Source organism: Balaenoptera musculus, chromosome 18, assembly GCF_009873245.2.
Source record: "Balaenoptera musculus isolate JJ_BM4_2016_0621 chromosome 18, mBalMus1.pri.v3, whole genome shotgun sequence".
Lineage (NCBI taxonomy): Eukaryota > Metazoa > Chordata > Mammalia > Artiodactyla > Balaenopteridae > Balaenoptera > Balaenoptera musculus.
The window spans coordinates 45634699-45650912 of record NC_045802.1 but is presented as its reverse complement, the minus strand read 5'-3'; the positions used below and the strand labels follow the sequence as shown (position 1 = coordinate 45650912).

Below are 16214 nucleotides of genomic sequence, written 5' to 3'. Positions count from 1 at the left end.
AACATCATTTCTTTCTAAAGGACCTTGCTATATGTTTAGAATGTATTCTGGAAATGATATTGGGGAAATAGTTCCAGTTAGAGAAAATGATATGAATAAATATAGAGAAGTGGGGAATATTAGTGGGAATAAAGAGAAGGAATTGGTGAAAGAAAATGCTAGAATAGGTGTTTAGGATCAGACCATAATGAGATTTCAGCATCGTGCTAAGGGGTTTGGAAATACCTTGTAGGGGAGTGGGTAAAGTGTTTCTGGAAGGGTCTAGATAGTAAATATTATAGGCTTTGCGAGCCATATGGTCTCTGTTGCAACTACTCAACTTTGCCACTGTAGTGCCAAAGCAACCATGGAAAATCCGTGAACAAATGAACGTGGCTGTGTTCCAATAAAACTGCATTTAGGAAAACAGGTAGGCAAGATTTGCCCTGCAGACTGTAATTTGCTGACCTCTGCTCTAAAGAATAGGGAGCCAACAGATGGCTTTTTAAGCAAAGAAGAGGGGTAATTAAACTAAAGGTTGAACTGGGTCAGGAGAAGAGAGAAGGAAGAGGAGGGATAGATTAGATAGAACCTTTGAAATAGAGCTGATACATTTCGTGAAAAATTCAAGGTAAATTCAAGAAGTGGGCTTTCCTATTCTTGAAACTGGATGAAACAGTAGATAATGATGGAATCAAGGTCACTAAAATCTTGGCAGGCTGGAATGGTAGATCACATATAGGTAATACAAATTTAATAGAGGTGAATGTAAGATTCTGTATGGGAAGAGTTTGAAATGGTTTATTTAACAATATTATGTGTGAAAATGATTTGGAGATTGTAGTTGACTGCAAGCTCAATTGTGAGTTGACAGTTTAAGGAGGCAACATGAGAAAGGAAAAGGGTTCTGAGATTACCTCAGAAGAATCCTTGGAATTACAAGAACTAAAAGCATTTATTCTATCTGATCTTCACAATAACTTCTGAACAATAAAGCCATGTGTTTTTCTCTTTATAGAGAAGTGATTTTGAGGAATCCAGGGCTAAGTTTCTTACAAGAGGGCATCCAGTTGAATTGAGCATATTTTCTCTTAATTTCCCAATATTTTACACCCAAGTGATTCTGACATAGAGTCTACTATTATTTGAGTGTTAATGCTACAGCCATGAGAATTAGCTAGGATGGCTAATAACATCTAAAACAACCTTACATACATACATGTATGTATAATATATACACGCATAATATTTAAAGGAACAGATTTAGATTAGACAACATTGTACAAAAGAAGTACACATCTTGTTTGAATGGATTTTTTGACTTTGCATGCATGACCCCTATGCTTATTACAAATATATTCAGAATTAGGCAACTTGTCCTTTATGTGATTGAAAACATATGTTTTACACAATTTTTTATTGCTTCTATGTACTTAGCTTTTAACCTAGGAAAAAGAAATGTGTAAATAGTTTAAATGATTCCTCTTGGAGAACAGGTTTGTACAGAGTAGAGTAGACTGGTAGCCCCAGGTGATGACTCTTGCCCTTCCTTGGAACTTTTATACCTTTTGGTTGCTTTATTTTTCTTGTTATAAAATTAATAAGGCTGATCAATGCTCATCGTACCATAAGGGAATGTCTTTGATCTTACATATTCTTTTATAGAAGTAATACACATATCCAGAATAATTTGGTAAGACAGTTTTTGAGAAGACCAGTAATAAAATGTTTATTCCATATTATTAGATTTACAGTGCTAAATACACAGCATTTTTACATGAAGGTGGAATTAGTAGTGTATGTTTCTGCAACCCAGATACCCATCAGGTTTAATCTGCTTTAAAGCCTTGTTGTAAACAATTTTAGGAAGTACTGTAATTTTTGTTGTATGTTGAATATTACTAATTACCTAATGTTCTTCTTCTAGCGTGATTGAAAACTTCATCACCTTACCTATATACACTAACTTCGTTACCTATATACACTAACTATTGAATTTGCATGTGCCTATTTTATTGTTAACTGATGCTAAAGTTTCTGTCCCCAGGTCTCTCATTGTGCTTTGTTATCGTTTTGCATAGCTTCCATAAGCCCTGTGTAATATTTTAATAATATTAAGTGATGTAACATAAATAGCAGTGTGTTGGCATGGGAATAGTTTTTTGATATCTTCATTTGATGGATATCAATCCTGATTACTCCTGATGGACCATTATCACCTAAGATTCTTGTCAAGGTTATTGCCATATTGATGCTTTCCTTCCAGAAAATATATTTGATTTTTTCAGGAGCAGTGTCCTCTTATTTAATCATTACTGTGTGTGGCTTTTGAAATAATTATCTCTTAAAATTATATGCTTGAAATGAAATTTTACCCACCCTAGATTTTTTCTGTTCCTCTTGACATTCTAATCTATCAATATTTTCTGTCATGTGTGTGGCCGAGAATGTAGGGTTTGGTTCAGAAATGCCAGTTCAGACCTGATTATTAATCAAGACATGGGTATGAAAAATAAAAAGAAGCTCATTCATTTGGGGAATAATTAATTTTAACCAAGTTTGCACTCTGGGACTTGAAACAGTTTCACCTCATCTGTACAAATGTTTAATGCAAAATCTCCAATACAAGTGAAGTGCCCTAGGTGATCTGTTGAATTTTTCTCCCTTTTTTGTCCATCACTCCTAGATCTTTTGTGTTCTGTTGCTCAGAATTTCTCCATCAATCTGAGGTGAATTATTTTATAGCACAAAGTCAATAAAGAAAATAAAGCCTACCATATGATTTTCATTCACTTTCTATGGAATGGAGTAAGGTAGCTAATTATCATAATTAATTTACATAGTTAAAAAATCTCAGTAACAAAACAGAACCCGAACAGGTGGTTTGTATTGAAGAAATAAAATAAGCTTTATTATTTTAGCCTAGGACAATTCTTTTTCTATTACACATGACTTAGATAGAATGAAGTAGACAGCTCACGCTGAGAAAACTGAAATGTAGAGAATGCAAGGGTTAAAACGCAGACAATACACCCAGGAGTGTCACAGGCATGGATCTCTGAAAATTATGATGAACCATCCAACTTGAATGAATAAAAAGCATGAGCTGGTCTGTTGTTTGCTTTCAGTTTTGAAAGTTATTTTATAAGTTGAGCATGCTAATGATTTCATATCTCTGATCACATTTATAAAGGCATTCATTTCTCTTATGTTAAATGTATTTATAAGGGTTTAGTGACAATTACTTTTAAGTAAATTTTATTTACTTTCTAAGTTTAATTACTTAACGAGAATATATTTTTTTCTCTTTTGAAGCACAGTTTTTGTAAAGTGAAAATATTTATGATTATGCTGGTATAGTCCTTAAGGTCACCTACTCATTTCCTTAGACTCCTTGCAAATGACATCCAGCTAAAGGCATCTCTCGTCATAATTTGACACTTAACCTGACATCTTTAGGTTTGAATTTGGGGAATTCCAATTTTGGGTTCTAAATATGAAAGCGTTTCCAAATAGATATGATCATAGTTTTGTCAAGTATAAAAAAGTAAAGTAAAATCCGTTGTATTACCAAATAAAATGTTCTGAATACTGAAATTAAATCAAATGCTTTCTTTTTGTACTGGAGTAGATGTACTCCATGGGAAATTAGTGCTTTATGAAAGGCACTTCTTCCTATTTTTTCATTTAATTGACATAAAAGAGACAGTATGTATTCAGAAGCAGTCATTTTTGAGAATGCCGATACATTCGTATATTTTAATTGTAGAAGCGCTGGACATGGGCAGTGTTTTGCGTTAAATTCCACACCTGATCACATGACTGTTGGAAGATTTCCAGAGTATGCTCTGGAAGGGACTGTTGCTTCCAAGTTGTGCCACTGAAATTAAGATCTACTCCCCAGAGAAGACAAGTGAATTCACACAGTATGCTTTATGCACAATGAAAACAAGCTGATCTGGGTTACTACTTTGCTTAGAACTGTGAAAAGTACAATAACATGTACTTACAGCTGATTGAGTGAATTCTATTTTTACCTTAAGCATAGAATCGATGATTTATTATGTGGCTTTGTTTTAGATTCTTCTGACATGTTAAGATTCTCTGAAAAGCTAGTTAGTTATACTAACTCTATTCCAGAGCAACATTCTCTGGCCATTCCATTTTCAACTTTTTATTACACATGAAATAGGCTAATCATTGATAGCAAGATATTAATGTTGAAAAATCAACAAAAGTGTGTAGCCTACCTCTTCGTATTTTGCTTGCATCCATCAAACACATTTTAATAAAAAGAAATCATCAATGCCATACCATTAGCAAACAAGTAATAATCATTCAGACATGAAGAAGTATTCAAAGACTGGAAGATTTTGGCGGTGAAGACAGGAGAAATAATAGAAATATGCACCAGGGCTGTTGGAATATCTTGTAGGGAATATCTAGAAAATTAGATTAATCAAGGAGCAGACATTTGGAAGAAAGTTTGTGTGAATGCCTGACAAGTCTTGCTCTTTCCCTCATTTCAGATGTTGGCAGGGTAGCAGGCAGCTCCAAGGGAAATGTGCTCCTTTCATACTTGAGTAATTGATGAATTGTATGCAATATGCAAATGAGAATCCATAAATCTTATGAATGACAGCTTAATTTATGTGAGCCTTAATGAATGCAGGATTAGATTTTAATTAAATATCCTCAAAGGCACCCTGAGTAGTAGATTTTTTAGGCCTTGTTTTTTGAAAACTTGTTTCTCAAGCAATACATTTTACAAAAGCAGAAAACGAGGCAAAGGACTTAACCTATATTTTAGTAATAAATATTGTTTCATTTTCACATAGGAAACAGCAAATTCAACTGATAGCTCCTTAATAAAATATGTACAGATCTCTTTATTTTGTACACATTTCACTAAATCTGATTACTTTTAATTACTGTTGGTCTCTGATATCGTATGCTATTTTTAATTATAAGAAAGTTATTAAAACTTTACCAAAAAATACACTAGAGCTGAAGAGTTGTTTAATAAAAGATTGTATTAGATAGATAAACATTCAAAGTATCAAATCTAATTTGACTAAAATAAAGTCTTCCTAACCATTTTTTCTTTTTCAAAATTGCCTCTCTAGACAATATCTAATGAGATAAGATGATAAATAAGACTATTTCATACATGATATTTAATAAGGAGAATTGCATACTAAAATTAGACTGAAATGATGTATACTCCTGTGGAATAGTTATTTCCTTAATTCACTTTAATACCTTGAACTTAAATATAGGTTTTCCGTTGAATGTATATAAGATGACAAACATCATTTTACTTTTCTGTTAGGCATCTACTTTTTGAATTAGAATTTTCCTAATTTAGTTAGGTTAAAATGCACATACGATTTGGTGTTTAGAAATCCTAAACATTTGTTTCTTTCACTTCAAGTATTTTCTTGTTAAATTACATTGGGCTTACTTTTTAGTCCCCATTAGTTGTCCCAGCTAAATCAGTTTTAATCTCTGATATAAAAGTATTACTTTGAGTTTTTTCTTGGTAATGCTACAAGTGCCTATGTGAATATAAGTAGAAAAAATTGCACATTTTTCTCTCTTAAGTGAAACAAACTTACAGAACTTCAAAATGTAGTTTATTAAACTTCCAGTTACAAGATGAATAAATTCTGGGGATCTCACGGACATCATGTTGACTATAGTTAACAGTACTGTAGTGTATGCTTGAAAATTGCTGAGAGTAGGTCTTCAATGTTCTCACCAGACGCACACAAGATGTGAGGTGTTGGATGTGTTAACTAACCTTACTGTGTCAATCATTTCACAATATACACATATATCAAGTCATTAAGTTGTACACCTCAAACATATACAATGCTATACATCAATAAAGCTGGGGAAAAATGCAGTTTGTTCACCTAATGTCTGTGTAGGTGTGTAGGTGTGAATTTCATTGAGAAGAATAGACGTTTAAATATGGTAGTCAGTCAGAGGCTTTTACTAGAGCTGAGCTTCCGAGGTGGAGGTATCTGGAAATGCCTTGAAATTACATGCACAAGTTTTGGTATATAACCATGTGTTCATTTTACTGACTTGATGAGTATATAACCTTCCACAAGTTTTCAAAGGGATTCATTGTCTAAAAAAATAAGCTACTATAATGAACAAAATAACAGCAAATACAGAACTTACTGAAGCAAAGTATATCTATGTAAAACCAGACAAAAACATGTAATCCATGCCTTATAAACCATATAACTTTCTAAAGGATCAATCGTGTGTAAACATGCTTTCCTTAAGTCTTCCATTAGTAATTTCTTTTTAAACACAGTATGAGTTATTTTCAGAGCAATATTTAAGTAAAATATCCTGCATTTTTGTTTTATTTTCCATGATTATTGCCATCTTAAATATTGTGGTGAATTAAGGAGCCCATTTCTCTAATAATTATCATCAATTCTATCTAATCTATTTATGCAAAGAACATCTACTGACCAAAGTTAAATTTATATGTGCAAATAAGATGACAAAATAGTTCTAGAGAAAATATTTAAAAGTATTTTAGAAAACAACAAAATTTAACTGACTTTAAATTTGCTGTAAAGTTATATTTTACATATGTAATTTAATGTAAATGTAGAGTTGCAAATTGTTACATGTTACTAAATTTGGATGTTCAGTTTTCATTTCAATCTGTCATTTTACATATATATTATATACATATTACATAGTTTATACAGTTTGGTCAGCTATATTGTGATTGTGCCACTCCCTTTCCTTAAAGTTAATAAGCAAAGGTAAGATAACACAGTGACTAAAAGAAGGAACGAACTTACACTTGAATGAAATTAGGGTTTCTAAGATGAGTTTTAAAATTAGAATTTCATATTCAAGTCAGTTCACATTTATTTTCTCTCTCTCTTTCATTTTCTTTGTTGAAACTCAACTGAATCTGTGGCTTCATTTTCTTAAAGACTCCATTGCTCAAAACAGTTAAAGCTGTAGCAATAAAAATACATGTTTTTTGGAGATAACCCTCTTATTATGGTTTTGATGAGACTTGTTTTGCTGGAAAATTTTCAAAGCTTTTTTGCTATACTAATTTCATTTCCAAAGCAGTTATTTTCAAAATTTTGGTTTTTAAATACTTTTAACAGGTTTGGTTTGACTAAGAGATAAGTTATAACCCACACAGACTGCGTATATTTTTGCCTGTCATGGCATTCTTTGCCAATTATAATATCCCTTGCTTAGAGATATTTGCATTTGCAGTTGGGATTGTTGGAGAGAATTGTTTTTTCATAAATCCAGAAGTTATAGTTAGTTGTGATTGACCTTTATTATAACATTAAGATTCATTGATGAAGAAATATTTATAAGATGAGTAATTTAGACTGTCAATTTTTTGGAAACTTTTATTCCTCTAATGTGGTCTTTATTGGAGCTAATTGGAACTTTCTTTCAAAATCAAAATGACCATAAATCATACAGAATTTTAGTTGCTAGTTCCTTTACTACTTTTTCTCTGTTTAAAACTCTAGGCATAATGTAGTTAGTTTCACTTATTATTAAAGCTAAGATAAATTTCCTATGTGTTGTTAGATATAAATAAATACTTGATTCAGCTGCCTTTGAAATGATTCATCTACTTTGCTGTGTGTGAAAGTAGGAAAAATTTAGAAATGGAAGTATATAATGTCTATGCAGCATTTCAAGAGAGCCTCCAACTCATTTTGAACAACAGGTTACAGAGGAGGTCTTAGGTAAACTTTGATGATTTCAAGCTTTTGTGTTGGTCAGTTGGAGTAATTTAGTAATTTGAATTGGCACATATCAAATATATTAGTCACTGTAAATGCAATTATGTTGGTTTATACATAAAAAGATCATTTAGCAGAGATTATTTGCCTAGTTGAGGATCACCAGCTGGAGCTGTCCAAGTATAGAAAACTGTTTTCAATACATTTTTGGAGAAGGTTTTCAAATTACTTTTCACTTGAACTAAAGGGGATAAATACAGTCATAAACCCCTTAGAAGTTTTTATGATATACATCTTTTTATATTTGCCGCCCTTACTTTGAAAATTAAAATGTTTGAAATAGTTCCCATTAGATAGGAATTTATATTTCTGCTTTTCTTAGGTCCAAGTGAATGCCTGCAAATTGTTTTCAATACTGAAAAAACTATTCAGTCTATTTGAAGAATTTTTGCTCTACCCATCAAAATATTCTGAAAGGAAAGTGAAAACAAAAATGCAAAATAATAATCTGTCATTTAAATTGTTAATAGAAGAGGACTAATATGGGATTAGAAAATTAGTTTTAAACAAATACACCTTAGTAAATCAGAGTCTGTCAGCCATATTTTAAAAAGAGCAATCAATATTTGAATCTTCTGTTTGGTAATGATTACAACCAAATTTAGTTATTGTGTCAAATGCAAGTGAACATCAAAAGAACTCTGCAAAATTACTGCTCAGATACCTATTTATCTGTGCTGTCTGAACTTGTAAAATATCTTAAAACATGACAGCAAATATTTGGGGTACCAAGTTTACTAAGATACATCTTAGTAGCTTTCATTTTGTTTAAGATAGATAAATGTACAGCTATTCTCCAATTTTGACACCATAATCTATGGGAAAAGATTAAAACAAACCTGGAAACTCCTAGCACATTCTGCTCCTCCCATTTATAGAAGTATTCAGATGGTCCTGTGGCACTGCTTCACAAAATCTCCAAATAACCATTATTCCATCACCAACCCCAGATCCCAAGTATTGAGGGAGGGACGATCAGAGCTCTCCCACTTATCCTCTGCCCATACACCCACATTCAACCTACTTACCTGGAGAAAGCCAAGAATAGTAGATTTAAACCCCATTGTTTGGATGCAGATACTGAGCCCAGAAACTTTTGGATCATACTAACAAGCAAAGGCAGAAACCTCTAACTCTTGACTCAAAATCCAAACCTCTTTCCTCATCTTGTGAAACTGACTGATATATTATGACTGAGTTTTCAGTTCTTCATCAACATATTTAGAACTCTTATTACTAGGGAGGTGAAATAATAAATGAGAAAATGGTGTATATCTGCTTTGGAATCATGTTAAATGAATAAAAACTACATTGATATAAGCCACACTCACTACAATGATATTTGTCACATGTTATTATCTAGGAATACCCCTCTTTCAATTTTCAACCAAATTTCAACCCATTTCCTATCAAGAAAGCTATTAAATAATTGTTTTCATGTTCAGTATGATTTAGTCACAAGAGACTGCAATTAGAAATCCACTGGAATTTCCCATGTAAGGGACCCCCATCTCACAGTCATTGAAAGGAAATGCCATTTTATGAATTATTTTTTAAAATAAAGAAACAAGCAATCCTATGTTTCTATCCAAAGATATGAAATCTCATAGGAAATCTGCATTTGTTATCAGTCTCAGGAAGCTTCAAGGTGGGGGAATGTAGTGTTATGAGGAGAAAACAAAAATATATGGAACTTAAAATCATCAAGAATGTCACTAAGAAAAGCAAAAGGAAGATGGTCTCCTCATTTTATCCTGTGTTACTATATATAATATAGAAACTTGTTTATAGCAAGTGGCATATGCTGGCTGCATACTGCTAAGGAATATTCCTTTCTAATAAAATATATAAATTATTCAGAATAATAACTTATATACTGGAATAAAAGTAACTTAAAGGTATAAACTTATAATTGCCTAAGAGCATAGTTTCTAATTTTATCCTTATAATAAATATCATTATAATAGATACACTATTCAAAGGAATTATTAAAGTATTCAGGCATATACTCATAACTTTAAGTGTCTATATTAGACCCCTTAAGAAGTAAAATGTTTTAATACACTGTCAAGAATTTTCATCTAAAATCTTTTATATGGACATTATATATTTTTTCCAACACAATTTTAGGGAATAAAAAATACTAATAGAATTTCTGAATTGTCTTATGATCTTACAAAATAAATAACAAGATAAGTTAAAAAAAATTCACTGGAACTTCCCTGGTGGTGCAGTGGTTAAGAATCCACCTGCCAATGCAGGGGACACAGGTTCGATCCCTGGTCCAGGAGGATCCCACATGCCGCGGAGCAACTAAGCCCATGTGCCACAGCTACTGAGCCTGCACTCTAGAGCTCGCGTGCCACAACTTCTGAGCCCATACACCACAACTACTGAAGCCCGCGTGCTCTAGGGCCTGTGCTCTGCAACAAGAGAAGCCACCGCAATGAGAAGCCCGCACAATGCAATGAAGAGTAGCCCCTGCTTGCCGCAACTAGAGAAAGCCCATGTGCAGCTATGAAGACCCAACGCAGCCAAAAAAAAAATATATATATATATATAATAATTCATTGCACTGCAAATTTAGTGAAACAAAATTGGGAGAAAATAAGGACTAGTTTTTTTTTTAATCTTCAAAGGACTAGGTGATTATTTTTGTTCTCTTTGAGATAGTGGCTGAAAATGAAAAATTGAGATTGACCCTTAATTGTAACATTGCTATCAGAAGCCTCTAACACCAAGCTGATTTTAATGTATACAAAGTCATATAATTATAAAATTTGGAATACCCCTAGTTACCAAATGAATAAAAGTGGCATTTAAGTGTTTGGCCCTTTAATCCAGAGCCCTTAGTAGATGAAAATATGTTCATCTTTTACCTCCCCTAGTGATAATTATAATTGTATTGTTGGCTCACATTTCTTGACTCTTGTGTAATTTAGCTCTGTCAGCATTAATCTCTTGGCTGTTCACATCAGTGGAACTAAATGTCTGCTTAATATTATGTAGGTTAGATGGTTGTCATCCTAGTTGGGGAAAAGCAATGAAAGAATTTACCGTGGTATTAATCAAATGTATTATAAGGGCACCGGGCCTAATATCTGAACATTTATACTACAGTGAAATCAGATTTTATCCCTTGCATGTTTGGAAATAGATTTTTACTTTCTTCATGTAGAGGATCAGTGATGGATTTGTTTCTTAAATATCCATAGGTTACTTTTCCTTATTTTTCCAACCAGTGTTATTATTGTTTACTGTACAGTATTTATAACAGGAAATAGCAGAGGATCATCAAGAGAGATGCTTTTTATAAAGCAGATTTACATTTTCCTTTCAGTATCTGATCACAGTTATATTTATCTGGGGGTAGGAACATTCTGACAGGTATGGGGGGGAACTGCTTGAGATAAAGTCACTACTGCAGGAAAATGAACCTTTTGGTAAAGACATCTTAGTTTGAAATGATAAGTAAAGTACAGAGAACATAACTATGTGCTATTATGTTATCATTTTATTACCTTTATGTTGATCTTGATCTTTTATATGGATAGCAAAGCATTGGCAAAGGAAGACTAAATAGAGACATTTGTATAATACATCTTCGGCTGCAGTGTAATCCTTACATCGAGGACTAGTTAGCAAGCAAAGGATTCATATTTCATTAAAATACAAAGAATATTCTTTATAGAATCTGAAAACTTAAACACTGTAGAGTGCTTTGGAATTTTAAATGAATGGTTTCCATTTATATTACATTTTAATTTACTTAGTCAAACACATTTGTTAAACATGATTATGAGCTGAGCCTTGAACCAGACCTAATGGCTGAAAATAGGGCAGCAACGTGTGTCTTTTGCCTGAGAGACAGAACAGATCATATTTGGAGAATGGAAAAGGATGCTGTTCAGAGGAAAAGATTTAAGACTTAATAAGACAGCAGGCAAATAAATATTATTGATAGGTCGGTAGAAACCCAAACTTCTTATACTGCCAAGCTCTCAGAGTTCATCTCTTTCCTTTCTCTCCCTTACCAGCTGAAATCCAGCCATACTGACTTTCCTTTGTTTTCCTGATCAGAACAAAGTTGTTAGGTTCTTTGTACTTGCCATCCATTTGCCTGGAACTCTTCCCTCTTTTATTCCATAGCTGGTAACTTCTTTTTTTTTTTTTTTTTTTTAAAGGGCTAATTCTATCAGAGTGCCTATTTTCTTTTTTATTTATTTATTTATTTATTTATTTATGACTGTGTTGAGTCTTCGTTTCTGTGCGAGGGCTTTCTCTAGCTGCGGCAAGTGGGGACCACTCTTCATCGCGGTGCACGGGCCTCTCACCATCGCGGCCTCTCTTGTTGCGGAGCACAGGCTCCAGACGCGCAGGCTCAGTAATTGTGGCTCACGGGCCCAGTTGCTCCGTGGCATGTGGGATCTTCCCAGACCAGGGCTCGAACCCGTGTCCCCTGCATTGGCAGGCAGACTCTCAACCACTGCGCCACCAGGGAAGCCCCATAGCTGGTAACTTCTTAATACATAAGCCTCACCTTCTTAGAGAAGTCTTCCTTGCCCTACTAATCTAAAGGCACCATTTTCCTAGTCTATTCATCTATTTATTTTTGTCTTTCTCTGCCCAGAACCTTCCCTGGTAGGTATTGCGTTGACCAAGAAGGTCGTTCGGGTTTTTCCATAACATCTTATAGAAAAACTTGAATGAACTTTTTGGCCAACCCATAAACTTTCAATAAATGTTGAATGAATGACAAAAACAGCAAAGATAAATACAGGGATAAAGGTGGAAACAGTCATTATATTTCAGTGAGGCTTCAAGGGGCAGTTACTTTTTAAATCCAGTTTTGATGGAAGAAGAGATGATAACTCCTCTCTCACCCAACCGGAAAAATATTGATAATGACATAATACATACAAAGCATGGAAGCTGTGAGGACAGTGTAGACAATATCAGGCAGTTTTGACTGCCTGGAAGAGAATCTATGCATTTAACTCCAGCACAACAAATAATTTTAATGTGTCTGTTACATATGCATGAAATTGTAACATGAATACAAATGTAATTAGTTGGTGAGAATTTGGGCGAAGAAGTTGGTAAAGGGGCCAAAAAGCCAAAAGAAGAGGCTTGGAGATGCTACGGTAAGATAAAGGAGCTGTGGTATTCCTTGAGCAACAGATCCTATGAAGAAATAAGCCATTCTCATATTAGGTCAAAGGCAGCCTTTCAAAGGTGGCCTGCAAAGGTTTCATTTATTTTTCTTCTTGAAAAGTAGCACCAGAGGTTGCATTTACACAGAAGAAGGAGCCTCTTTTTTTTTTTTTTTTTAACATCTTTATTGGAGTATAATTGCTTTACAATGGTGTGTTAGTTTCTGCTTTATAACAAAGTGAATCAGCTATACATATACATATATCCCCATATCTCCTCCCTCTTGCGTCTCCCTCCCACCCTCCCTATCCCACCACTCTACGTGGTCACAAAGCACCGAGCTGATCTCCCTGTGCTATGCGGCTGCTTCCCACTAGCTATCTATTTTACAATTGGTAGTATTTATAAGTCCATGCCACACTCTCACTTCGTCCCAGCTTACCCTTACCCCTCCCCATGTCCTCAAGTCCATCCTCTATGTCTGCGTCTTTATTCCTGAAGGAGCCTCTTTTAAATGCAAATAATCATAATTTAAGCTTTTAACCTTAATTATCAGTTAAATTCTCGCAGGGTTTAGTTGACTGTTGAAAGCAAGATACTAAAAACTGTGGATGACCGAGGTGATGGGTTTAAATATCAATGGGAGGAGTAAGAGCAGCTAAGAAAAGAAAGGTCCACTGAAAGTGGAGACACGGGGGCTTCCCTGGTGGCGCAGTGGTTGAGAATCTGCCTGCCAATGCAGGGGACACGCCTTCGAGCCCTGGTCTGGGAAGATCCCACATGCCGCGGAGCAACTAGGCCCGTGAGCCACAACTACTGAGCCTGCGCGTCTGGAGCCTGTGCTCCACAACAAGAGAGGCCGCGATAGTGAGAGGCCCGCGCACCGCGATGAAGAGTGGCACCCGCTCGCCGCAACTAGAGAAAGCCCTCGCACAGAAACGAAGACCCAACACAGCCAAAAATAAATTAAAAAAAAAGTGGAGACATGAGAACTGCCAAGTTATAATTTTCCGGAAGCTTGCTTTGCTATTACTCAAAATCATCTTGCCCGATGATCTTTATTTGAAAAGAAGTGGGTAAGATAGATAGTACTTGGGAGATGTTGACAGAGGAACCAGTTATTAGGAAATAAGCGTCTACTTAATGAAATAGCAAATGAAATGAAAAAGAAACGGTATCTTTGAATACATGACTAACTGGACTTGGGATGGAGAGTGTGTTACAGTGATGGGAATCATTGATTTTCAGATTAGAAAGAGGCCTCAGCAGTGAGTGAGCTAAAACCTGTACCAAATGCCAGTTGTCTGTTTTACAGTATCCCTGATAATTTGAATAAGTGGTCCGTCTGCTTGACGTCTGAAGGGACAAGGATCTCAGAAGAAGATAATTTTTGCCTCTATCTCTCTCTCAACAGGCCCTTCCTATGTTTGGCCGAAATACTCTTCCCCTTTATCTTTGAGCTCAGACATAAAAGGAATGAATTTAATCTGTCTTTTATTTGGTTACCTTATATTAAATGTTGTAAGGTTCCTATTATGTTCTAATCTCCTTTCAGAGCTTTTATTTTTCATGTGGACCATACCATCTCCTTTTTTAAAAATTTATTTATTTTTTATTTTTGGCTGCATCGGGTCTGTGTTGCTGTGCGCGGGCTTTCTCTAGTTGCAGCGAGCAGGGGCTACTCTTTGTTTCGGTGCGCAGGTTTCTCATTGTAGTGGCTTCTCTTGTTGCAGAGCATGGGCTCTAGGCGCGTGGACTTCAGTAGTTGTGGTGCGGGTGCTCAGTACTTGTGGCTCACGGGCTCTAGAGCTCAGGCTCAGTAGTTGTGGCACACGGGCTTAGTTGCTCTGTGGCACGTGGGGATCTTCCTAGACCAGGGCTCGAACCGTCGTCCCCTGCATTGGCTGGCGGATTTTTAACCACTGCGCCACCAGGGAAGCCCCCATATCTTCTCTTTCCTCTTCTTTTGTTCTGAATTTTGAACCCTTCAAACCTGTATTTATTCTTTTCTGGTATATGCTAAGTGATCAATGATTTTTTTTTCAAACGTCAGGATTCAACAGCCCTGAATAGCAGCAGACAAGGTCAGAATGGCTTACCCTCTCTAGTTCTGGTTACTCTAATTAACACTCATTGTCATACTTGATTTCTGGGATTTTTTTTTTTTTATTTCTTTGGATTATTAATTCCTTATATTTTTAGCTGAAGAAAGGAAAGGGATGTTAGTCTCATCTAACATCTGAGATTTGAGTGGAAATAATGAGCCTAGTGATTCATATGGCAAGTCTCAAACGTAACTGTACATCCAATGGGATATATCAAAGAATAGGCTATCATTGAATTCAGAAATGGTAGGAATCTGAAAGAAACTAGATTTTTTTTCCTTTGACTTTATATTTATCTTCCCCCGAAAGTTGTCATGAAATGCACAGTTTACATTATGAAAGAAAACTTAAATACTATTTAATGTAAAAACATTAAAAAGTATAAATGAGAAATAAATCTAAGAGATGGAGTTATACTTGAGCATGGACTAATAGAAATGAAATTTTATAATACTTTACCCTTTGTTTCTTACAAACTTAGTGCCAGAGATAGAAGCATGGAGTGTGTGTGTGTGTCGCGCGCGCGTGCATGCACGTGCACATGATTACATACTCAGGTCCTTGCAATATCTGAGAGACTGTATTTTCATTTCTGGTCATCACCTTAGCAAACTAATCAATGAGGCATGAACTGCTATCTGCAGTGAAAGAAATGAAAAATAAACCAGAGATAATCCCTCAGTTAAAAGGTTATTCTGTGTGATAAAAGCTATTTTGTTAATTTATTTACTTACTGGTACAGTGAGATAAACTGAAAGTACAATTAGGGAATTCTCGTTGAAAGGATTTTAAAGGGCAATGATGACTTAATATTTTGTATTATTTGATTGACACTTAAGAGTATTTTTAAACTAAAATTTTTTGTAGCACATAAAATTCTAAATTGTCTTGCTTTAGTTTATTGTGTATTTTAAATTTCATACATAATTACATAACATAATTGATTATTCAATAAAAATAATCCTTAGATGAATCCTAACATTTATTAGATCTCTTAATTTAATGAAGGATGGTTATTTTTCAGAAAGGTGGTTCCTGTATTTTAGTGTATCCTGGTAATTTAATATATAGTGTATAATTTTTTGAAATATTAATTTATTTCTTCTCCAGGTGATTTATCCCACAAATATAACTTTATTTTTCAGTTAGTTGCCAG

General features: G+C 34.5%; 1 protein-coding gene across 1 annotated transcript in view; it reads left to right on the top strand.

The window, feature by feature from the left end:
- Positions 1 to 16214, top strand: part of DACH1 (dachshund family transcription factor 1) — a 411546-nt gene that overhangs the window by 121348 nt on the left and 273984 nt on the right. The gene's annotated exons all lie outside the window — the stretch shown is intronic.